Here is a 22935-nt window from a genome sequence, read left to right as displayed (position 1 = left end):
ACCGGGATTTGGGAGGGATATGGGGGCCAGTAGCAGGAGAGACACCAACCTGAAGAAGGTGCTCCGGGGCGGCAGAGCTAATTCCCAGGATGACCATCTGGCGATTCATAGATACTAAGGTCAGAAGGGACCATTCTGATCATCTAGTCCAACCTCCTGCACAGTGCAGGCCACAGAATCTCACCCACCCACTCCTACAAAAAACCTCACCTATGTCTGTGCTATTGAAGTCCTCAAATCGTGGTTTAAAGACTTCAAGGAGCAGAGAAGCCTCCCTCAAGTGACCCGTGCCCCATGCCACAGAGGAAGGCGAAAAACCTCCAGGGCCTCTCCAATCTGCCTTGGAGGAAAATTCCTTCCCGACCCCAAATATGGCAATCAGCTAAACCCTGATCATATGGGCAAGATTCACCAGCCAGATACTATAGAAAGTTCTTTCCTGGGCAACTCAGATCCTATCCATCTAATATCCCATCTCAGGGGATTAGTCCTATTTACCCTGAATATTTAAAGATCAATTACTTACCAAAATCCCATTATCCCATCATACCATCTCCTCTATAAACTTATGGAGTAGAATCTTAAAGCCAGATAGATCTTTTGCCCCCACTGCTTCCCTTGGAAGGCTATTCCAAAACACCCATGAGTCATTACCTCACTACAAGGTGGTGGAGAATGTGGGCATAGCTGTTCCACTCCTGATACAAGGGGCAGGGCAAGGATGGTGGGACTATTGCCCGGAGACTTGAGAGATACAAGAAGGGATGATTGATTTCAGGTACACCAGGGTTTTCTATGTGGGGACGCCGGGTGCCATCCCTGGTTGGGTCCTGGTGTCAGTGCCCCGGCAGAAGGGGGTGATGACCTTCAGGGGAGCTGGGAGACCTATGAGGGACTATGGGAGGTGCAGAATGACCTCCACAAACAGTTGGGGCAGCTGGCAAGGGAGCAGCAGGCCTTAGTGAAGTTCCGGGGGGGGGGGGGGGGGGGGAGTTCCAGAAGGACTGCCAGGACTGGTGGGAGAAGCCCAGTGCTGGGGCCAGGAGGCCTGGGACAGAGCGCGGGGCTTGCTACGCCTGCAGGCGGAATGGACATCTGAAATGGGATTGTCCCTATTGGGGTGGGGACAGGATGCCTCAGCCCAAGCAAGGCCCTAAGACAGCCTGCTGGGTGAGGGAACCCAAGCAGCTGTGGACGTGTTGGGCCTGTGGGTGTTGGGGACACATACCATGGGCATACCCTGGCCTGAGCCAGAGGGTCCAGGTCCGCCCTGGTGAAAGGGTGGGACCTGAGAGGGACCAAGAAAGACCCAGGGCAACAAAGAGGCAGGGAGCCTGCTGAGGCTGCCATACACTGGGTCACATTAGGAGGCACTGTCCCCTCAAGGGAATTGAGGGTCAGCTGAAGGAGGTGCCCAAGAACCCAAAGGGGTCAAGGACCTGCCAGGTAGCTGCTGCAGAGATGGCAGTAGACCAGCTTGAGCACCACCATGGGTGCCCCAGGCTGTAGTAGGCACCCAGACCCTGAAGGAAGAGGGCCTGGGGGAGTCTGGTCTGCGTGCGCAGCTGGAGGCTGCAGAGCAGGCCAGCTGCAAAGCCAAGGCCAAAACAAGAGACCTGGAACTCGCTAACGAGTATGCGGCTGTCATCAAAGAGCAGACCTGTTTGCGTAAGCAGCTGGAGGAGTCAGAAGAAACTAGCAGCTCTGGAGGCTCATGGACTACTGGTCCAGGCCAGGAGACCTCCCTACCCCCAGGGGCGGTGGGGGTGTAGTGGGGTGGTCACCCACTCCAGTCCTGAAAGGGTTAAAGTCAGCCCTGGGAGAGGGCTGGGGTTGTGAGCAAAGGCTAGGCTGACTGGGGGAAGCAGCCACAGCTGGGCCATGCCCCAATCAGGCCACACCTGGCCCTGTTACAAGGGCTCAGGACTCTCCCTCTAGCTTCAGAGGGAGAAGGATCTAGCTGCTTGGGAGCTGAGGGTGCAAGCAACTGAGCAGGATTGGGGAAAGGCGAGAGGAGCAGGGGAGCACCTGCCTGGCAACACCCCAGGCTGCAGGCCTTGTCAAAGGCCAAACCAGCTACTGGGGTTGCAGAGGCTACAGCCCAGGGCCTAGGCAAAGGCAGCATGTCCAAACCCCCCTTTGCCAATGATGAATGGCTTATACACTGCAGTCTGCCCCCGTGAGCGGGGGCTAGATAGTGACTGGCAGTAGCCATAGACTGGAGTGAGGTGGGGATAGAGGGTTGGGGGTTCCCTGGAGAGGGGAGACCCAGAGCTGTGGGGTTACTGCAGGGGGCAGAACCCTGTTGTAGAGGGGCACTGGGAGGGCACAGGGGCCAGTGGCAGGAGAGATACCAGCCTGAAGAGGGTGCCCTGGGGTGGCAGAGCAAATTCCCAGGATGACCAACAGGAGGTATTGCACCAGTGAGTCATTGCCTTGCTACAATTCCCGAGCAAAAACATGTGAGCTTTTTCACTTTTGGATTGTAAAGTTTCTGCGTAGTCCAAATTCCTTTGTTCCTCTTCAGGAAGTCTATTCAGGGAGGTTTTCTGGCTCTTCGACTCATGTATTTTATAAGCCATCAAAAAGACTGATAAATTATGATGTTCTACAAAGGTAATCAGGGGAACCTCGAGAGTCCAACTGAACCATTCCACCATTCTATCAGATTGTGAGGGGTGCCCGGGTAATAATGCAAGTTTCAGGGATCCCTACAATCTCAAACCTGCTGAAGCACTTTAGATTCCACACATCTCCCCTGATCTGTATACAAGTCACCCAGAGTTGCATATCTGGTGAAGAATTCATTCCTGAGAACGTCTGCTCCTTGCCCTGCCTCTTGATTCTTTAGGGGGAAATTTTCAAGACAGGTTGTGAAACAGTCCATAGCTACCAGCAAACACAGGTCTGCTTGGACCTCTGCCTGGCCACTAACAGCCACGTGTCCCATGGGTGCTCTCAGGGTGCACTGTTGAACAGGGGCTTCCCTGTCACATTTCCTGCCCCCATTTTTTATAACCTGACCCCCTTTTACCCAAAATTTTCCTATAGCTTTTTTACAGTTTCTGTAAATATCCAAAATATCCAGCAGTTTTAAGATCAAGAGAATCTCAGGACCTTCTTTTTCAATGCCTCTGGTTTTAACCAGCCACTACCTGCACCAGTTGCCTGCTGGTTTCTCCTATCTTCTTGTACAGTATTTCAGTCTCTGACCTCCAAGCTTTCCCATGGTGATGAGAAAGCATGTACTGTCATGAACATAAAATGATGGGTTATAAATTAGCTGTTACCACTCAAAAGAGATCTTGGAGTCATTGGGGATAATTCTCTGAAGACATCCACTCAATGTGCAGTAGCAGGCAAAACCACCACAAAAGTTGGGAATCATTAAAAAAAATCATGTCTCTATATAAATCCATGGCACACCCACATCTTGAATACTAGGTGCAGTGTGGTCACCCCATCTCAAAAATGGGATATTGGAATTAGAAAAGGTTCAGAAAAGGGCAAACAAACATGATTAGGGGTATGGAATGGCTTCCGTATGAGGAGCAATTAATAAGACTGGGACTTTTTAGCTTGGAAAAGAGATGACAAGAAATAAGATAGAGGTCTATAAAAATCAGGACTGCTGTGGAGAAAGTAAATAAGGAAGTATTATTTACTTCTTCATAACACAAGAACTCAGGGTTACCCAAAGAAATTAATAGACAGCAGGTTTAAAACAAACAAAAGGAAATATTTCTTCATACAATGCACAGTCAAACTGTGAAACTCCATGCCAGAGGATGTTCTGGAGGCCAATACTATAACAGGGTTCAATAAAGAACTAGATAAGTTCATGGAGTATAGGTCCATCAATGGCCATTAGCCAGCATGGGCAGGTATGGTGTCCCTAGCCTCTATTTGCCAGAAGCTGGGAATGGGCGACAGGGGATGGATCGTTTGATGATTACCTGTTCTGTTCATTCCCTCTGAAGCATCTGGCATTGGCCACTGTCAGAAGACAGGATACTGGGCTAGCTGGACCTTTGGTCTGATCCAGGATGGCCGTTCTTATGTTATGAAGGGTGATTACATTCCAGGATGGCTGCATTTGCAAATGATTTTTCACTCACACTATCCTGATGCCAGGATTCTCTTTTGGAGAAGTTTTAACAACTCTGGAGTCCATTCTTGCAACCCCACATCCACTGTTCCAGTAGATGGACCAGAAACATAAGCACTTTGGCAAATTATGGGAAGAGAGGAGACAACCATCTCTTTTCCTGGTCACACTAATTCCTTTGAGCAACCTTGCTCTACTGCTTAAGGCAGTGTCTGCAATTAGCCTCTCAACTAGGCAATCTGGATAAGGCACCAGAATTACCATGCTTGTGGCCAGGCCAGTGTGTGACTGTGAAATTGTAACACTGCAGTTTTTCCAATCACCCAGCAAATTGCCCCCTCAGGATTCCTGAATCTAAAAATCCATTGCAGGGATGCATGGTCTGTCCTGATCACAGATTTTCTCCCATACACATAGTGATGAAAAAGTTCTGCAGATTTAATCATTGACAGACATTCCTTTGGGGTGGTGAAATAATTTCTCTGGAGACTTTAGACTTTTGCTGTAATAAGCCACCACCCTCTCAAGCCTTTTTGTTCTTGTGTCACTATTATCCCCAAACCATTTATACCAGATCTGTTTCCAGTATGAACGGGGCTTTGAAACACAGGGAGGGCAAGACAAGAACAGTCACAAGAGACTTTTTCAGCTTTGAAAAGGGTAATACCACATTTTCTTAACCACTGAAATGGTTCCCTTTCTCACCCAACCTACACAAGGGTTTTACGATATTGCAATTCCACAATTAAGCCTTCTGTAATAGGCGTAGAGCCCTATGAAACTCTGCACACCTATGTCTGCGTGTTGGTCAGTTCTACATAGCATCTGTGTTTTTTTTTGTTTGTTTGTTTTTTTATGGTCAGTAGAAATTCCCCCTCTCTGATCATGTGCCTAAGGTAAATTGCCTTTTTTTAAAAATAACTAAACCCCAATTTATTTGGGGTCAGTTTCATATTGGCAGTCTTCTGCTTGTCACAGACCACTTGCAAATGTGTTCACGTTCAAAGTTTTAGCATGCACCCAGAATATCATCTACATATAACAAACAGTCCAAGAGGAGCATGCCATGCTGTTCCTGCTTCAGGTCCATAAGAACTTTAGCAGCTAACATTCCCCAAGACTCTGGGTCCTAAGCAGGTCTCATCTACCCCCATCTTTCCTTTGCTAGAAAGCTACCCCAGCATGTAGCTGTTATTATGGAGAAATAGTATGTCATCATGTAATTATAGATTGTATCATAATTCATACAGACAAGGGGACTGAATTAAGATTTCGCAGGCAATCTTAATTCTGGCATTTACTAACTTTTGAGTGCTTGACTTTCATACCTAATTATGTTCTTTTAATGTAGTTATATCATACACGCACACTCTTTACTCACCATTTTTGCATTCTCCTATATGTCCAAAAATAGTTTTTGCCTTTCCAATGAAAGAGACATGGCTCTATTTTCGTTTAAAGCATCAATTTAGAGCGCACCTCAGCATTGCAAAACTTTTCTTTGTTCACCAAGATCATAAGAGCCTGATCTTGAAACCAATAAGAGTCCTTCCAATGGATCAGGCTCCCATGAATTCCAACTCTTTTCTGTGTAGCAAGTGTTTGGTAGTGATCTGCTGATTGCTATGCAACCAACAGAGGGAGCATGGAACATTAATTTTGAAGTTCCTCTAAAAATTATTATTCCTTAATTTTTCTAATAAATATGTTAATAGGTATCTAAGGTTACAAAGTACTTTCCCCCAAAAGATGTTAACATTTATAAAGCAGATCATATTTTGAACACAACTTCATCCCCATGTCCCTTTTATGACCAGTCTATCAAATTGTGCCTGTGAACAGTGAAACCCATTTGTCATTTCATTTTCAGTGATGAGTATTGACAGCTGTTGATTTAACATGGGGTAAATTCTAAGGGTGGAGGAGTGATCCTCTAGGTTCTCCCAGTTTTCCATTTATCCCTTCCCAGCCTTGAAATGCTGCCTTGTTTCTCCTGTGTAGACAAATAAGAAACAGACTTCTCGCTATCCTGAATTCTTATTCTCCTACTTCCTGTGGGACTTGGTCCTGGGAAGCTCTGACCATCTCCTGCGAGATTAATGGGAACTGAAGGAGGTGCTCAGTACCTCACAAGATTTGTGATTGGTCACCCATTTGGAAATAGTTAGAATTACAGGACAGGCGATAGAAATGGAGTTAATGGGAGTACTTTTCTTTTTCACTTTTGCAGTGCTTCAGGAACCAGTTCAGTGACCAAGGCCTTGTCTACAAACGAAAGATATACCAATTGCACTGTACTGGTATAACCAGTTTGGTAAACTATGTATATAGTTTGTATATGTATGTATATCACATCCCTATCCAAAGTAATTATTCTGATACAAAATGTGTGTGTAGGCCAGACCTGCTAGTTTCAGTACATTTTTGAGTAAGAGATGTTTTCTAAATATTAAAAATGATTACAAAGAAAAATAAAGAATAAATTAAAAAGTAAACTAGGTCAGGTTTTTTTAAGATCTGATAAATTCATTGGACTACTGGTTCCACCTTTCGGCTAAAACCAAAAATGTATATAGCTGAAGGTACTGATGTAAAGATATTTTTCATTCCTTTATTTTTCCTATCATCATAATACATTTTACTTCTTTGGTAGGCAAGTATTATAATACCTATTACCTTTATTCTATTTACCTGGGTAAGTGACTTACCCAACATTACACAAATGAGGAACAGAATTAGGAGTTGAGTTTATGAGTATAGACTCAACTGTTCTAACCATCAGGCCACAAAAGAGATTACATGGGCAGATGTGTATGGGATAACTGTTTTTCTGTCTTCCTTTCTTTCCTTGACCCAGAAACAAATATGAACTCATCCCCCATAAGCATCACCTTCTCTTTTCTAACTAAGATAAAAGTGCCTCTGATACTTTCAATAAAGTATAGCAATCATAAAATGATAATCATTAGCTTAATATTTTCCATGGTTGAGGAAATCTGAAAGTGTTACCTCATGTATTGTTCATGGTTACTCATTTTCCAGAAACAATAGTAACCCAAAATAAAAACCCATTAATCAAAATTGCCCTGCAGCTCTGCGGTAGGGCACTTACCTCACACTTCTGTGGTCAAAAGAATTAAAGGTCACTGATGCAACCTCCTCCATATGTGCAACACACTGCCACTGTTTCCCAGGCAGCCTGCTGAAATTCAGTTTCTCATGAAAAAGGGACTCAGATCACAAAAGAGATTATTCCATCACTGCTGATGCTTCACTATGGAAAGTGTTAGTTGATTTAATAAGGTCACTAGTAAGGAATATTCCAAAGATATGAATGTGCAGATCGGTACAGCTGTCTCTATAAACACGTTAAACATCTGCATATTTAGTTCTGAATTCTGTACAGTTTGTTTTATACCTACTCCCTCATTTATATGCATGTGCTGAAACCCTTTTCCTTTACTCTGCTGCAAAGGAACGTTCCATTGCAGGTAGGGTTTTCCCATTATCTTCTGCCTTCAAGATTAAGTAGTAAATAATGACAAAAGAGACATCACCTTGTTTGGTGAAGGAGACCCGTCTTACACTTTGCTAACATTATAGCCAGATTTCATGGTCACAGAAAAACAAAATACCCAAAATGGAGCAGTTATTAATTCAATAAATCTAGCTGCTCTCAGTGCTCTGGGCAAAAGACAAAGTTAAAAGCAGCTGCTCATTGACGACATATGTGACATGACCAGGGTAAGCTAGCTGCTTTAGCACATCATCCACCACTTTTAAGGCTGACTGCACTCAATTTCTTAGACAATCTACACACCATTTTCAGTTCTGTACCTCCATAATTTATCACAACAATACCTCAAGCATACAGATCAGGGAGAAAAAATGAAAGCAATTTACAGTATCAAGATGAAAGAAGCTGGATGGCTATGGAAGGCCTACTATGTAAATCATATCCACAACTTAAAGGAATGTCGACATAATATTCTGGAATTAATTTTTCCAACATTCCTATGTAGGTCACACAAAGGTAAATCCAGTTTCCTCCCCCAAACCCAGCCCTCATATCTGGAGTTGTTTATCAATACGTTAAAGAGGAAATTGATTCTGCCTCCCTGTTTCTACATGACAGTAAGAACCTTATGTATAAATCCTGCTGATAAAAACAGCAACCAGTTAAAACATTAGTGTACACTCTGTATATATAGTCTTCTACTTAAATGTTTTGAGCAATATCCCAATATTACATCATAATAATTAATAACCAAGACAGATTAATCTAAAGGACAATGATCTACTCTCAACTAATAGGTTATTAGATCATACATAGTAATTTCACTACAATATGTTATATTCAAACATGTCCAACTCATTCCTTTATTTAAAAACAAAAAAATAAATGCAAGTTATTTCAAGTCTTCATTTATTACAAATATTTCTAAATATTTTAAAAAACATTTCCTGAACTTTTACTCTTAACTTGGTTTATTTTGTGTGAAACCAAATTTTCAAACATTTTTGGCTAAATGTGTGCGTGAAGCATTGCATATAAATCTAGGCACTACAATAATACAAAGAATAAGTAATAATATATGTGCAAGTGTCCTTTGTGCTAATGATTAGCATATATTTATGGACAGTTGTATATTTTCTATGTTCAGTAGGTGCAAATGTTTCCAAATTTGACCCATATTTTCATGTATAAAACATTTTAATATTCTCTAGGGATATGTGGAAGTATCTAACCAGATACGCATGATGAAAACACATGACAAATGTATGGCAGTGATATCTGAGCAGATTCCTATATTAAGTTACATTTATCATGCACTTTTGACCACCTCACCTATAGTCTGCTTATTAGTCTTATTAGACTTATTAAGTCTCCCAGGACTTAATTCTTATGACACAAACTTGTTAGCAGTTTCAAACAGCTGCCATAAGAAAAGACTGCCATGATAATGTTTCTTACTCCCTCCCTGGATGTGGATTTTCATCCCAAAATACAGAAGTCTGAGTTGCAGGAAGGTAATATTCTGTTCTGGAGCAGTTTCAGGATTAAGTCCAGACTCCTCCTGATTTAGCAGGGATAAAAGTGGAAGCTTTATACCATTAGAAAGGGAAATTCTCTACAAGAAATACATCAGTTGCTTCTTACCCTGACAGGTCCTGAGATATTGGCTCTAATATTATAATATATGGAAAAAACTATTAAGACATTTTTAGATGTTTCTAACTGTATTTATTCTAATTTTTTTCTCCCTCCAATGACGGTACATTTGGACTCAAAACACTTAGCTTTAAAGTCAGGTGGATACTAAAGTGGCTACAAATTAAAAAAAAAATCTAAGATTGCTTTCCAGTAATCTATGTGATATGGTATACATTTTGTAGTGGCACTCATTTGAGATAAACTGCAGAATTCAGCTGTGGCTTCCCCACTCATGAAATATGTGGCTATCTCAAAAAGTTTCCAATAAAATCTTGATACCTTCATTATTTTCTGTCATATTTTTCATCTACCCATGTATATGTATCAATAAGTCCTCTTAGCTTCTGACACACTGCATTGCAAAGCTGTATCTAGAAGCTCTAACTCTAGAGAGGATGCATCAGAAAAGCTAGAAGGATCATATTTGAAATTTGCCTCTCCTATGAATTCACCAGGGGGAAATATGCTTTGACATCTTTATTCTATTCATATTGAATGGCCATCTCTTTGCAAATGGCACCCATTCACCCAGATATCAAACATTTACTGAACTAAGCTCTTAAGATTGTTTAAGGTATGAACGATAAGTGAAAGCAGAAAACAGACTTGTAAATATTCATACATTAGTAATGACATTAACTACTGAGTCTATGGATTTGAAAATGGGTGTCAGAAATGGCCCATTCATCAAAGATGACGTGGCAGCACAAGCAGCAACTGTAACTTTGTAATCGTATTAAAAAGAGGCACAGACTTTTATCGTGTTTGAAACAAATGCTTATATGTGCTGAAGCTTTGGAAATACAAAATACCCTGGCCAAGTCAAAGAAGCCTTGATTTGGGTGGCAACAACCTCCAAGGCTTAGTTTAAAAATATCTTAAGGACACCAGAGCAGAGGTATGGTTCTGATCCAAAGCCCATTGAAAATCAATTGCAAGATTCACTGGGACTTGATGGGCTTTGGATCAGAACTGATAGTAGAATCAGCTAGCACCATTGCCATTATAATTATGGGTGGGACTATAGTAAGTCTCTTATCTCCTCCAGGAAATCATGCACTTTGCTCCAGTTCATTACACTACTCATTCACCTAGCTGCCATTTGTGCCTTTCAAAATCTCCCCCTTAGTACTGAAAATACTCTAACAAGGCTTGAATGGCCAGGATCAAATCAATGCAATCCCTGTTCTAGGCTTAGTCACTTAGTTAATTGAGAATATTGCAGAATTAATTAACTGTATATTACTATTAACCTCCAAATATGTATGACTAAAGTATAGGCATGTTAGTCCAGTTTTCAAGATGTATACTCTTTCTTCACCATAAAGAGGATGGACTGAAAAGAGGAGGAGAAGGAAACAGCACTCACACCACCACCAAACTGGGAGAGCTGAAGAGCTGGATAGTTCTATCCTTTTTATCAGTCAGAGGCCAAGGGAGGAATGTAAGTGAGTTTAGAAGACTGTATGGTGGCTATAAAGGTAAGTGATTCATATGTTGCAGACATTATGTGTGTGGTGGGAACTGGAGAGGGTTAAAGAGGTGTGCATGATTGTCCCAGGTGTTTAAGAGCATGTATGACTGTCTGGTTCTCTTATGGCCAAGAGATATTCCAGATTGATTGAAACCATTGTAAACATTAAATGCATTCAGAACAAGGGCAAGCACAGGATTACATTTTCTGGCATACTTATTAGCCTTTTTGTATGTTATATGGTGCATAAGACAAAAGGGAAAGTGGTAAAGTGTGTGAAAGAGAAAATTTCTTCTTATTGATGTTATTTTTTTTATAAAATAAGGTAGTAAAATCATTGGGCAAGTACTGTATATTTGGGAGATTGGTTCAAATTAATCCATGATGTGCAAAGACCTGAGACAGAGGTGGTCTTGCCCTCACTAGCGGTGAGAGTGACTCACAGAAGCTGAAATTGACCACTTTGGGCAGTGGCCAGCACAAGTCCCACTTGAGCCATATGTTGAGGCCTTGCACTGATGCTCTGCACAAAGGTATTTCCTGTTGAACCTAAATGGTCCATAATCCTTGTGCTGTGCCTTGGCATGGGGTGGGAGAGATGGAGGGGAATTTCACTCAATATGACCAACCAAAAACAAAATTCTCCTTCATTTTTCAGCATATAAACCAGGACCAAATCAAAGTCTACCCATTTTCAGGATGTCAGCAGGACAATACAGCCCCACTCCCCACATCATTATGTGCCAGCAATATACCCCATCACAGTGCCACTCTTTTAAACCTCCAAATCAATGAAGGTGGAATCCAGCCTTTCACCATTATCAGCCAACTCTATTTGTCTACTCCCGTTTTACAGCTTGTCAGAAAATTTCCATCAAAATATTTTTTTTAAATAATGGGGGGTGGGGGGGTGGAGAAGAGATGATGTGATATTTTTCCTCTTGTTTCTACCCAACTGTATTTCTTTTTATGCATGGTACTTGGGCCCTGTAGTTTAATGAGTCTTGGCTGTATCTACTCTGCAGTCACTTTATCCTCCAGTCTGGTTCTTTACATCTGCTGATACAGCAGGGAAAACTGAGTTGTGACAGTTTGCTTTTCCAAGACATCTCTGGCCAAAGCCATCTGGGGATCTCCCAGCACCACAATGAACAGTATACTTCATGCCAGTCTTAAAATTCAAAAAACAATGAATATGGGGCAAAAGTAGGGACAATTTTTGAAAATTGTGGATTATTAGTCTTCTACAGTATGGGCATTGTTCACAGCTAGGAGTTCCAGTTACAGACCAGGACCTCATTGTACAGCACCTTGCACAAACAAACATATATTATGTTATTTTCCCACCTTTCACATAATGTTTTAGGGACATATTTAAAATGTGATCAAGTGAGGGGGTCTCTTTTTAAGTTATTCAAGTGGATAGTACCAAAAATAATGCCTTGCTACTAGTTCAGTTTCAGTGTGGGAGGGCAGTTAATTGGTTATGATCAAATCTACCTTGTATTTATTTATTAGTGGTAGCACTAGGTTTCCAAAAGAAAAGGAGTACTTGTGGCACCTTGGAGATTAACAAATTTATTTGAGCATAAGCTTTCGTGAGCTAATAAATTTGTTAGTCTCTAAGATGCCACAAGTCCTCCTTTTCTTTTTGTGGATACTGCTGCTGCTACTCTGCTGCTACTCTGAACACGGCTGCTACTCTGAAACCTGTCACTGTTTCCAGATTCTTTTACTCATTGCTTCCTTTGTAAATTGTCCCTTAAAACACCTTCATTTATTTTCCGATATACCTGTCTGAATAGCACATACACAGAATTTAACCTGGAAAGGTTACACACAGCTGATATAAAATATATGAAAAGCAGAATGCTCGGTTTCATTTTATTTTAGCCATTGAGGAGGAGTATGCCTAGTATTTAGAGCAGGGTAACAACAACAACAACTAGTACTTTGTACAGGTGATTTTTTTTTTTTACTAATTAAAAGTAATACAAGTGTTATCAAATGAGGAAATGCCATATGTTTTTATCAGAAAATAACAGATTAAGCCATTGTATAGGCATGGTATAGTTGTGAATATTTGCTCTTTGGGTGATGGGCCTATCAGAAAGTTATAACCCCTAAGAAACTGAAGTCATTTATATACCAACATTTTTTTCTGGTTCCCTTGAAAAGTAGTAACAGATTCTCATGCCACACTCAACATAAGAGTTCTTCAGTACATGGTCCCCATATCTCAACCCATGCCTCCCCCAAAATCATTGGACAACCTTATGCATGCATACCAGTCATCTAATCACTGAACATATAAAAGTGTACTACTCCCACTATCTTGTGCCATCCTTTACATATGAGGATGTGCACCAGTTGCTACATACTTGCCACCTACCACTGCTTCTGTGATCACAGGCTATTCTATAATTCCTGTAGCACTACTATCTTGTTATCCATTTGCCATTTAAGAATGTTAAAGAATGAATGAAATTATTGTGGGTGAGACCAACCATTTCCTATCCTACCCTCTCTCACCATGAGAAATTACCTATAATTCATCCTTCATCTTCCCCCTCAATACCAACATATGAATGGTTACACTCATGAAGACGAGTACTTGTGGCACCTTAGAGACTAAAATTTGAGCATAAGCTTTCGTGAGCTACAGCTCACTTCATTGGATGCACCCAAATGCATCCGATGAAGTGAGCTGTAGCTCACGAAAGCTTATGCTCAAATAAATTTGTTAGTCTCTAAGGTGCCACAAGTACTCCTTTTCTTTTTGTGAATACAGACTAACACAGCTGCTACTCTGAAACCACTCATGAAGACCTACTTCCTGCCCATCCCAACGTAGATCCCTCATGTGTGTGAGACATTGAGAATATTACCACCATTTATATCCTTCACAATATTACAGCCAGCAGGGTCTCTGTGACAATGAATGTCTCAAAACCATTCTCATGAGCATATCCTTAAAGTTCTGTGATGTATATAGGGCTTCAGTTTTGGACTTCTTCAAATGCATAAGTATTTTGGTTTAAAAATATCACAAGCATGCATCTTGCCTAGTGATCACAGAGTGGTCAGGACATGGAGATGGAGTACTTCATGTTTATCCTTCCAAACTTGACTGAGAATATCCTGGCTTTCCAGCGTGTGGGATATATATATATATATATATAAATAAAAGAAAACTTTTTTTAGGTAACTGACCTTAAAAGTATTTACAACTGTATTTCAATTAAATTGAATTTCAACCTGGGATTAATGTTAAAGGAGCAATGGCCAGATTCCAGCACGCTTACACACACTTAGTCCTATACTCAAAAAGTAAGTGAAGTCAGTGGAATTATTCATAAAGAAAGGTACTACTCAATTAGGGAGAACTTGGGCCTCAGTATTCTGTTGCGTGTGAAATGTGTGTTCATTTTTATATTTCATTGCTAGAAATTACTATGAATTATGAAACATTTGAAGTTACCTGAACAGATATTTTCCTACTATTCCTAAAAAAATAAATTGAATTATGAATATTTTCTTTCTTTGTAAGCATGGAAACAGTCAAGTAGTCATGCTGGGAGAGCAATACAGCAGTGCACAGACAATCCAGGAAGCTTTTGGAGAGAGTATGGGGGACAACTTCCTGGTGCAACTACTGGAGGAACCAACCCGGCGCCGTTCACCTCTTGACCTGCTGCTTACAAACAGGGACGAATTGGTAGGGGCGGTAGAAGTGGGTGGCAAGCTGGGCAGTAGTGACCATGAGATGGTGGAGTTCAGGATCCTCACAAAAGGAAGACAGGAGAGTAGCAAAATACGGACCCGGACTTCAGAAAAGCAGACTTTGACTCCCATAGAGAACTGAGGGCAGGATTCCCTGTGAGGCTAATAGGAGGGGGAAGGGAGTCCAGGAAAGCTGGCTATATTTTAAAGAAAGCTTAGAGGGCGGAGGAACAAACCATCCCGATGTGCAGAACGAATAGCAAATATGGCAGGCAAACAGCTTGCTTACAGTGAAATCTTCAATGAGCTTATACACTAAAAGGAAGCTTACAAGAAGTGGCAACTTGATCAGAGGACTAGTGAGGAGTATAAAAATATTGCTCGAGCATGCAGGGGTATAATCAGGAAGGCCAAAACACAACTGGAGTCACAGCTAGCAAGGGATGTGAAGGATAACAAGAAGGGTTTCTACAGGTATATCATCAACAAGAAAAAGGTCAGGGAAAGTGTAGGACCCTTAATGATGGGGGAGGCAATCTAGTGACAGGTGATGTGGAAAAAGCTGAAGTAGTAAATTCTTTTTTTGTCTCAGTCTTCACAAACAAGATCAGCTCCCACACTGCTGTCCTGGGCAACACAGTATGGGGAGGAGTTGAGCAGCACTCAGTGGTGAAAGAATAGGTTAAGGACTATTTAGAAAAGCTGCACAAGTTCATGGGTCCAGATCTAATGTATTCGAGGGTGCTGAGGGAATTGGCTGATGTGATTGCAGAGCCATTGGCCATTACCTTTGAAAACTTGTGGCAATCGGCGTTGGTCCCAGATGATTGGAAAAAGGCAAATATAGTGCCCATCTTTTAAAAAGGAAAGGAGGAGAACCCAGGAAGCTACAGACCAGTCAGCATCACCTCAGTCTCTGGAAAAATCATGGAGCAGGTCCTCAAGGAAGCCATGTTGAAGCACTTGGAGGAGAAGAAGGTGACCAGGAACAGTCAACATGGATTCACCCAGAGCAAGTCATGCCTGACCAACCTGATTGCCTTCTATGATGAGATGTGGCTCTGTGGATATGGGGAAAGCAGTGGATGGGATATATCTTGACTTTAACAAAGCTTTTGATACAGTCTCCCACAGTATTCTTGCCAGCAAGTTAAAAAACCATGGATTGGATGAATGGACTATAAGGTGGATAGAAAGCTGGCTAGATTGTTGGGCTCAACAGGTAGTGAACAATGGCTCGATGTCTAGTTGGCAGCTGGTATCAAGCAGAGTGCCCCAGGGGTTGGTCCTGGGGCTGGCTTTGTTCAATATCTTTATTAATGACCTGGATGATGGGATAAATTGCACCCTCAGCAAGTTCGCACATGACACTATGCTGTGGGGAGAGGTAGATATGTTGGAGGGTAAGGATAGGGTCCAGAGTGACCTAGAAAAAAATTGGAGGATTGGGCCAAAAGAAATCTGATGAGGTTCAACAAGGACAAATGCAGAGTTCTGCACTTAAGATGGAAGAATCCCATGCACTGTTACAGGCTCGGGACCGACTGGTTAAGCAGCACTTCTGCAGAAAAGGACCTGAGGATTACAGTGGATGAGAAGCTGGATATGAGTCAGCAGTGTGTCCTTGTTGCCAAGAAGTCTAATGGTATATTGGGTTGCATTAGTAGGAGCATTGCCAGCAGATAGAGGAAAGATTATTCCCCTCTATTCAACACTGGTGAGACCACATCTGGAGTATTGCATCCAGTTCTGGACCCCGCACTACAGAAAGGATGAGGACAAATTGGGGAGTTCCAAAGAGGATGGAGCTCGGCTGTTCTCAGTGGTGGCAGATGACAGAACAAGGAGAAATGCTCTCAAATGGGGGGAGGTCTAGGTTGGATATTAGGAAACACTATTTCACTAGGAGGGTGGTGAAGCATTGGAATGGGTCACCTAGGAAGGTGGTGGAATCTCCATCTTAGAGGTTTTTAAGGCCTGACTTGACAAAGCCCTGGCTGGGATGATTTAGTTGGTGTTGGTCCTGCTTTGAGCAGGGGATTGGACTAGATGATCTCCTGAGGTCTCTTACAACCCAAATCTTCTGTGATACTTGTCTGCCTTAGAGCTGTACAGTGCTCTTAAGTATAGTCCTAAGCAAGGAGTGGGGCATAAACTTAATTAGAATTGTGCCTCAAATTTACCCCTTTGAGGCACAGTTCCTCTTGTGCTTCCCTATTGCAGTGGGGTTGGGAGAGTAATCTGCTGCGTTTCCACTACAGGGCACCACATACTCACCTTGTATTTAGTCAGATCAATTGGGAAGATTATAGAGGGGGGTTGAGCTATTGTTCTACCTGTCCTCCCCAAACTTTACTTATATCCTTGCAGGATAAGGGGAATACTGGATATGCAGCAGATGTAATGCAGCCACACATGGGCCTTACTCCCTCATATTCTTACCTGGGTACATTAAAACTAGATACGGTCTAACCCTTAATGTAGATTGGGTAGATATGGAAGTCTTTTCTGTCTCCATGGCAACAATAAGATATAGATGTGCCTTGGTATCACTCTGGAGTCAGAGAAAGGAAATACTGTTGTCTCCAATGGGTGAAAGATGAGCATTCATTTGAGGGCAGGGCAGGGGAGAAGCGGCAAAGCAAAATAAATCATATAGGTATTTCTGAATAGAGCCGTATCTAGAGAATAATCTGTCATCTGCGTTTAGTTCTGTATGAGAACAACTCAGCAATGCTTCTGGGCTGTCAGGAAAAAGTGGAAGACGACACACAATCAAAAGAATCTGAGCCACTGAGATGGTGTAAATATGCCCATTTACACCAGTTAATAATCTGACTGCGACTTTTATGTAAAAAGAAAAATGAATATGAAAGGCTGCTTAAAGCAAAAACAGCTTGTGCTGTACATAACACAGTAATAGAAATAGCATTAAAATTTTAATATAATAAACAAGTCCAACTAAAGTAATAGGTATGATTTTATGGGAAATACAACTGAATAGTTAAAATGTTCAATGACCACATTCCTTGTTCAGTTTTAAAAGATAAAGGGCCAGACCTTCATCAAGCATAACATGGCATAACTGTATTGGCTTCAATGGAACTACACCAATTTACAACTGTTGAAGATTTGGCCCAATGTTTTTATACATTAACAAAAGCCAAAAATTTATGAAACTACATACAATAATTGGAAAATATGAATAAAAATATAAAACAAAAATTGAAAAAATATTAACAATTACTACAAAGGGAAATACTACCTGCAAAGGAAAAAAAAACAAGCACGTTAAATAATATATGCAATATAGTTTTGGAAAGATTATTACAATTTATGCTGATCTAGAAAAAGACATGATCAACCATGGAATTCTCTAAACAAGTTTGGGTACTCAAGCACAGACTACTGGACACAGACCCAGTGTCCTGAAACTTCACTTTGCTTGGGCTGTAATATTCACATCAAGTGCATGAAGAAGGATATCCTGGTGTGTGAGGAACGAAAACCTCATGTCTATGTTGAAGCAACACTGTTCCACTTGACATGATCATTATTCATTTACCTGACAGAGATTGAGTCAACATGTTGAGATTGGGGCTCTTAGTAAAGGTGAAGAGAGACTGGACCAATCTAGCAACCACATTGTTCATCATTCCTCACAGATGATCACTCCAGCATAAACGAATACAAAACCTATCTTGGACCATAGGGGAAGCCCTTGAGACATTGCTTAGAGCCCGAGTTTGATCTGGTCTGTACTGATGGCTTTCATCTTTCAGATACTTGATATGACCTTTTCAATATGAATATTCACTCCTGGGTGGAGGATTGGCTACTGATTAATTATCTGATGGATTGTCAGCCAAGCAATCACTAGCTGCATATAGTAGCAGGATAGTACGTTCAGGGAAATTTGTAAAATAATTTGCAAGTAATTGGGAGGAAATTATTGTCTACTATCACATGGTTGGGAGATGGAGATTATAGATGTTTCAGCACAGTGAAATACAACAGAAGAGGTCAGGACCCAAGGTATGTCACCTTCTTATCTGCATCAATTATGCATTATGGCTTGTGGTCCATATCAGCTGGCCAGGCCTGGATAGATCAGTTGGCTGAGTTAGTATTTCATATTGCCCAGGGGAGCTAGGAGTGTGTTGATTTCCTAATTGGATAGATGGGTGATCTTAGGTAAGAAGATCAACTGCATTCACCCCCTAGCAGCAGCAAGAAATAGTTTATTGTTCATGGTGGTTATATTATAATATGATTAATATCACACCATAAATAATAAATATAACAAACAATAAATATGCCATTTATTCCAACAAAATGATGATTGTCTTAACTGCTAACATTCACAATATACATCACCTGGTCCTATACTGCACTTACTTGAATTACTGTGCTTTCACAATACTAACTATAAACCTGCATTTGAGTGAGCCAACTCAAGTCAGGGCAGGTAAAAGGCAATTAGATTTAAACATCCTATTTGTTAATGGAAACGCAAATAGGTACATGCCTTCCCCCCCCAATCCAGAGTTGAAAATTTCCCAAGAATATATCTCCTTTAAACCTAAATAGTCCTCCTGGTTTATTAACTTTAATTTGTCAATATGTTTCTTTTGTCCATGGAACATATTTGTATAAAGGGCAAATGCATTGACCACTTCGTATTCAGTTAAAAACAGCAGAGGCAGAAGAGTTCTCAAGAGGAGTAAATAAACTGTTCTGGGCAATGCATCAGAGAATAGATTGTGTCCTCCTTAAGTGATAGTTACACTAATGGAAGTTGAGCTGGGGCAGCATTCACCTGTGCAACTCGCTTTTTCCAAATATTTTAACATTTATGATCACTGCGGTTTGAGTTTGTTTTTTAAAGAAAAGTTCCCTTATTTTCCTCGCTCTCCCAAAATCCTTTAGATTCAAGGTACCTTTCCTTGCCCCACTGCAAGATTAGTAATCCCCCTGGATCAATACCATTTTTCCTGGATGTTAATAAAAAAAAATTAACAACAGAACAGACCAATATTTGATCTAGTCCAGCATTTGGTCTCCAGCAATAGCAAATGACATGTTTCAGAGGAAAGTCAGAGTGGAATAAATGTGTAATATTATCCCATATGGGGAAAAATTCTTTCTGACCCCAGAAATTGATCAATTTATACCATAAAAGAATGAAGATTGATATCCATTATAAATTTTTGGAACTAGTATAACTGAATATCCTATTCTTAAATCATATAAATGACTTGTAGTTACAACAGAATTTCATGGGAGCCAGCTTCTAGATTAATAAGAATGTAAGGTTTGCCCTGCTGAATCAGATCAGTGGGCCACCTAAATTTAGTTTTCTGTATCTGTCAGCGACCCATACATAGTGCAAGAACCCTGAAGTGACCAATTATCTGTCCATAGGGGATTTTTCCCCCCTTACCCTTGTTAGTTAGGAGATTGGCTAATGCTCTGAAGACCGAGTTTATAAAAATTGTGTTTATATATAATATCCTCTTTAATGTAATTGTGGATGTTCTCATCTGAGTGTCCTATAACTGCAGAAATGATCTTAGAAGGTACTTCTACCTCCTTTTAAAGACTGCGGTGTACTGCTTATATTTACAATAAATACCTCAAACACCAACCTACCTAGTCATAACAGTGACTATTCTGAAATATTTTCGGTAATACATTGTACTAATAGAATATTAACATGGCAGGTTAGTGCTAAAATGAAGAAATGTTGCTAAACTGTGCATGTTCTTTCCTAGTAGTTTAAACTTTTATGTAGGACAGGAGTCATTTGAGAACACTACTCTTAATTTGATATATTGAGATAAAGTTTACAACATAATACAATAAAGCATTTGTTTCTCATATGCTAACTTTTTTTCTTCTGTACTTTAAAACAGTTGTGAAATTTTTGAAAGAGGACCACATTGGCCAGACCACAGCTTGAACAGCAGTTCATAAATTGAAGAAGAACTGTGCGTACTGTATTTGCATCTTTGAACCCTTTCAGAATATTTTGGCTTCCACTTCTTCCTGGAAGACATTTTGAGTTCCTAATATGAACAATGTCTAGGTGCTGTAATGCATTTTCACTAGCATTTGGTACAAGAACAAGTAATCTCTTATTTTTGGACTATTTTCACAGAAAGCCCCCAAAAAACATACATACATACATACATACATACCAAGTGAAGTAGCAAACAAGAACATGTCACATCTGGGAGGATCTCACTAGACCAATAGGGAAAAGACACTCTTAGAATCCAGGCTTCTGTGGGGAAGAGTGGCTCCTTTTTTCCCCTCCCCCAAAGCCTTATGAAGTGGCAGGGGTTAGACAGACCTCAGCTGCCCTAAATTCCCACCTAACTGCCCAATTAGTGTATGGGTGTGGAGGGGGGCAGTGTATATTGCTCCTCTAGGGCACAGTCCACCATTTGCACCTGGGTTTGTTTTTTTTCCCACCTGCCCTTCCCTTGGGTTTGTTTCTTCCTTTTTCTTAATTGCTGCTACATTTCCCGTTTTGGTCAGCAGTCTTTTAAGGAGCTAGAAAGGACTTTTCTCTAATAGCAGATTGGCAGCTAGAGATGTAGAGTTTTCACCTCGGCACACACAGGAGACCTGGCTCAGTATATGATTATAGTTTTTGTTACCACTGTAAGGCAGGTGTCCAACTGAGGATTAAGGGTCCTGGGGAGTGATTATACCCTACTGCAGTCCTGGGGAGTGATTATACCCTACTATGCATTGCAGGGTAAAGGGAAGGCTTCAGTGTTTATGCAAAAAAGTGCTGCCTCTCATTCAAATGCTCATCCCTCACATGAGGGAAGAGTAGTATGGAATTTGGGGCTTCTTGGTCCTTGTCCCTTGGTGTATTTTACAGCCTCCTCTTAGAGATTGCTCTGCCTTAATGGGCTCCACGCTTACAATGCATCAAAGTGGATCTTGTCTCTGACAAGCCAAAGGAGGATTGTTGTAGCACAGTTTCTCACCAGCCTTGTTTTAACCCTTTGCAGGTCAATGGGAGATTTAAAAGGTGGGGGTGTGGTGTCTAGAAGACAGAAGGGACACGGATGAGCAGTGAGACTGGAGAACAGTAAGCATGTGGGGCCTGGGGCTAAGCCAGGAATTCCAGTGACCAGCAGCACTGGGCATTGCTCAGTATGCAAATAGACTCCCATTGTAAAACACACAATACACAGTGGTCAGGCAGGGAGGTAAGTGTCTCCCATTTCCTGTCTAGTGGAATCCATTTTAAGGCATGTTACCTCTGGGTGGTCTGCTATTAACTTCAAGGCTTTAAAAACATAATTTCCAATATATATATGCATATATCTCCCTACATAGTATCCACACATACATTTCACAAAGGTTACTATAACCAGTGTGATACAGGCTTTCAGTAGAGACCTTATGTGACACACTTTAGCAAACTAATGTGTAAAACTCTGTAAATCCCCAGGGGAGTCCCTATTATCCTTTTGCATTCCTGTGCCCTCTGCCAGTTGGCATCAATAGGTCCTTGGGACACACCTATGCAGCCTTGTTGCTTTGCAGGAGTAACCATAGCAAATAATTCTATTATTTATGTATAAGGAGGAAAGAATACCGCTGGCTGCAGCTCACCTCCTTTGGATTTGCAGTGGTAACAAGAGAAAAAACAAACTCACTTAGGCCAGGTTTACAATAGAAAATTAGGTCAGCATAATTATATTGCTCAGGGGTGTGAAAAAATCCACACTCCTGAGTGGCATAGTTAAGCAAACCTAAGTCCCCATGTAGACAGCATTAGGTTGATGGAAGAATTCTTCTTTAAATCTAGCTACCACCTCTCAGGGAGGTGATTACCTATGACAACAGGAGACTACCTCCATCAGAGTAGGTGTGCCGCTCTAGTGCTTTAAGTATAAGCAAGCCCTCAGTTTAGTCACTATAGTCTGCATGTATGACTGACTCCACTAGGGACTTAATCTCTTGAGAAAGTATTAGTAACTTTTTACTTAGTACCAGTAACTTTTTAGAGTAGAATCATACTTTAATGTTGCTCATAAGAAACCATTTATTTTAAAGTTGTAGAGTGAAATCCAGGTTCCATTGAAATCAATGAGAAAACTCCCATTGATTTCAATGGGCCTAGGATTTCACCCCTACAGAATACATAAGAGTAGTACAGCTGTGATGGAATATTTTTAATATTACTTCATGTTCATTTGCTTTGTATTTGTGTGGCTCTTAGGGATTTCCTGTGGACTCTCCATCATCTTGGATAAGGAAGTCTGGCTGCTGCTCCCTTTGACTCCTGAGTATCACCCAGAGCACTGACCAGACAATAGAGGAAGGATGGAGTCACAGAGTTGAGTGGTGATCTCTGCTTCTAAGCACTAAGCTTGCTCGTCCTACAGT

General features: G+C 41.2%; 1 long non-coding RNA gene across 1 annotated transcript in view; it reads right to left on the bottom strand.

The window, feature by feature from the left end:
- The window catches only part of LOC122459995, a 69531-nt gene extending 48713 nt beyond the window's left edge, over positions 1 to 20818 (bottom strand). The window contains exon 1 of the long non-coding RNA XR_006281000.1: positions 20721 to 20818. This is a non-coding gene — a long non-coding RNA (uncharacterized LOC122459995). The remainder of the gene's footprint in view (positions 1 to 20720) is intronic.
- Positions 20819 to 22935: the final 2117 nt, after the last annotated feature.

The sequence above is a fragment of the Dermochelys coriacea genome, chromosome 4 (genome assembly GCF_009764565.3).
Source record: "Dermochelys coriacea isolate rDerCor1 chromosome 4, rDerCor1.pri.v4, whole genome shotgun sequence".
In the NCBI taxonomy this organism is placed as follows: Eukaryota; Metazoa; Chordata; order Testudines; family Dermochelyidae; genus Dermochelys; species Dermochelys coriacea.
The sequence above is the reverse complement of the archived record's forward strand: the minus strand, read 5'-3'. Positions and strand labels throughout refer to the sequence as shown.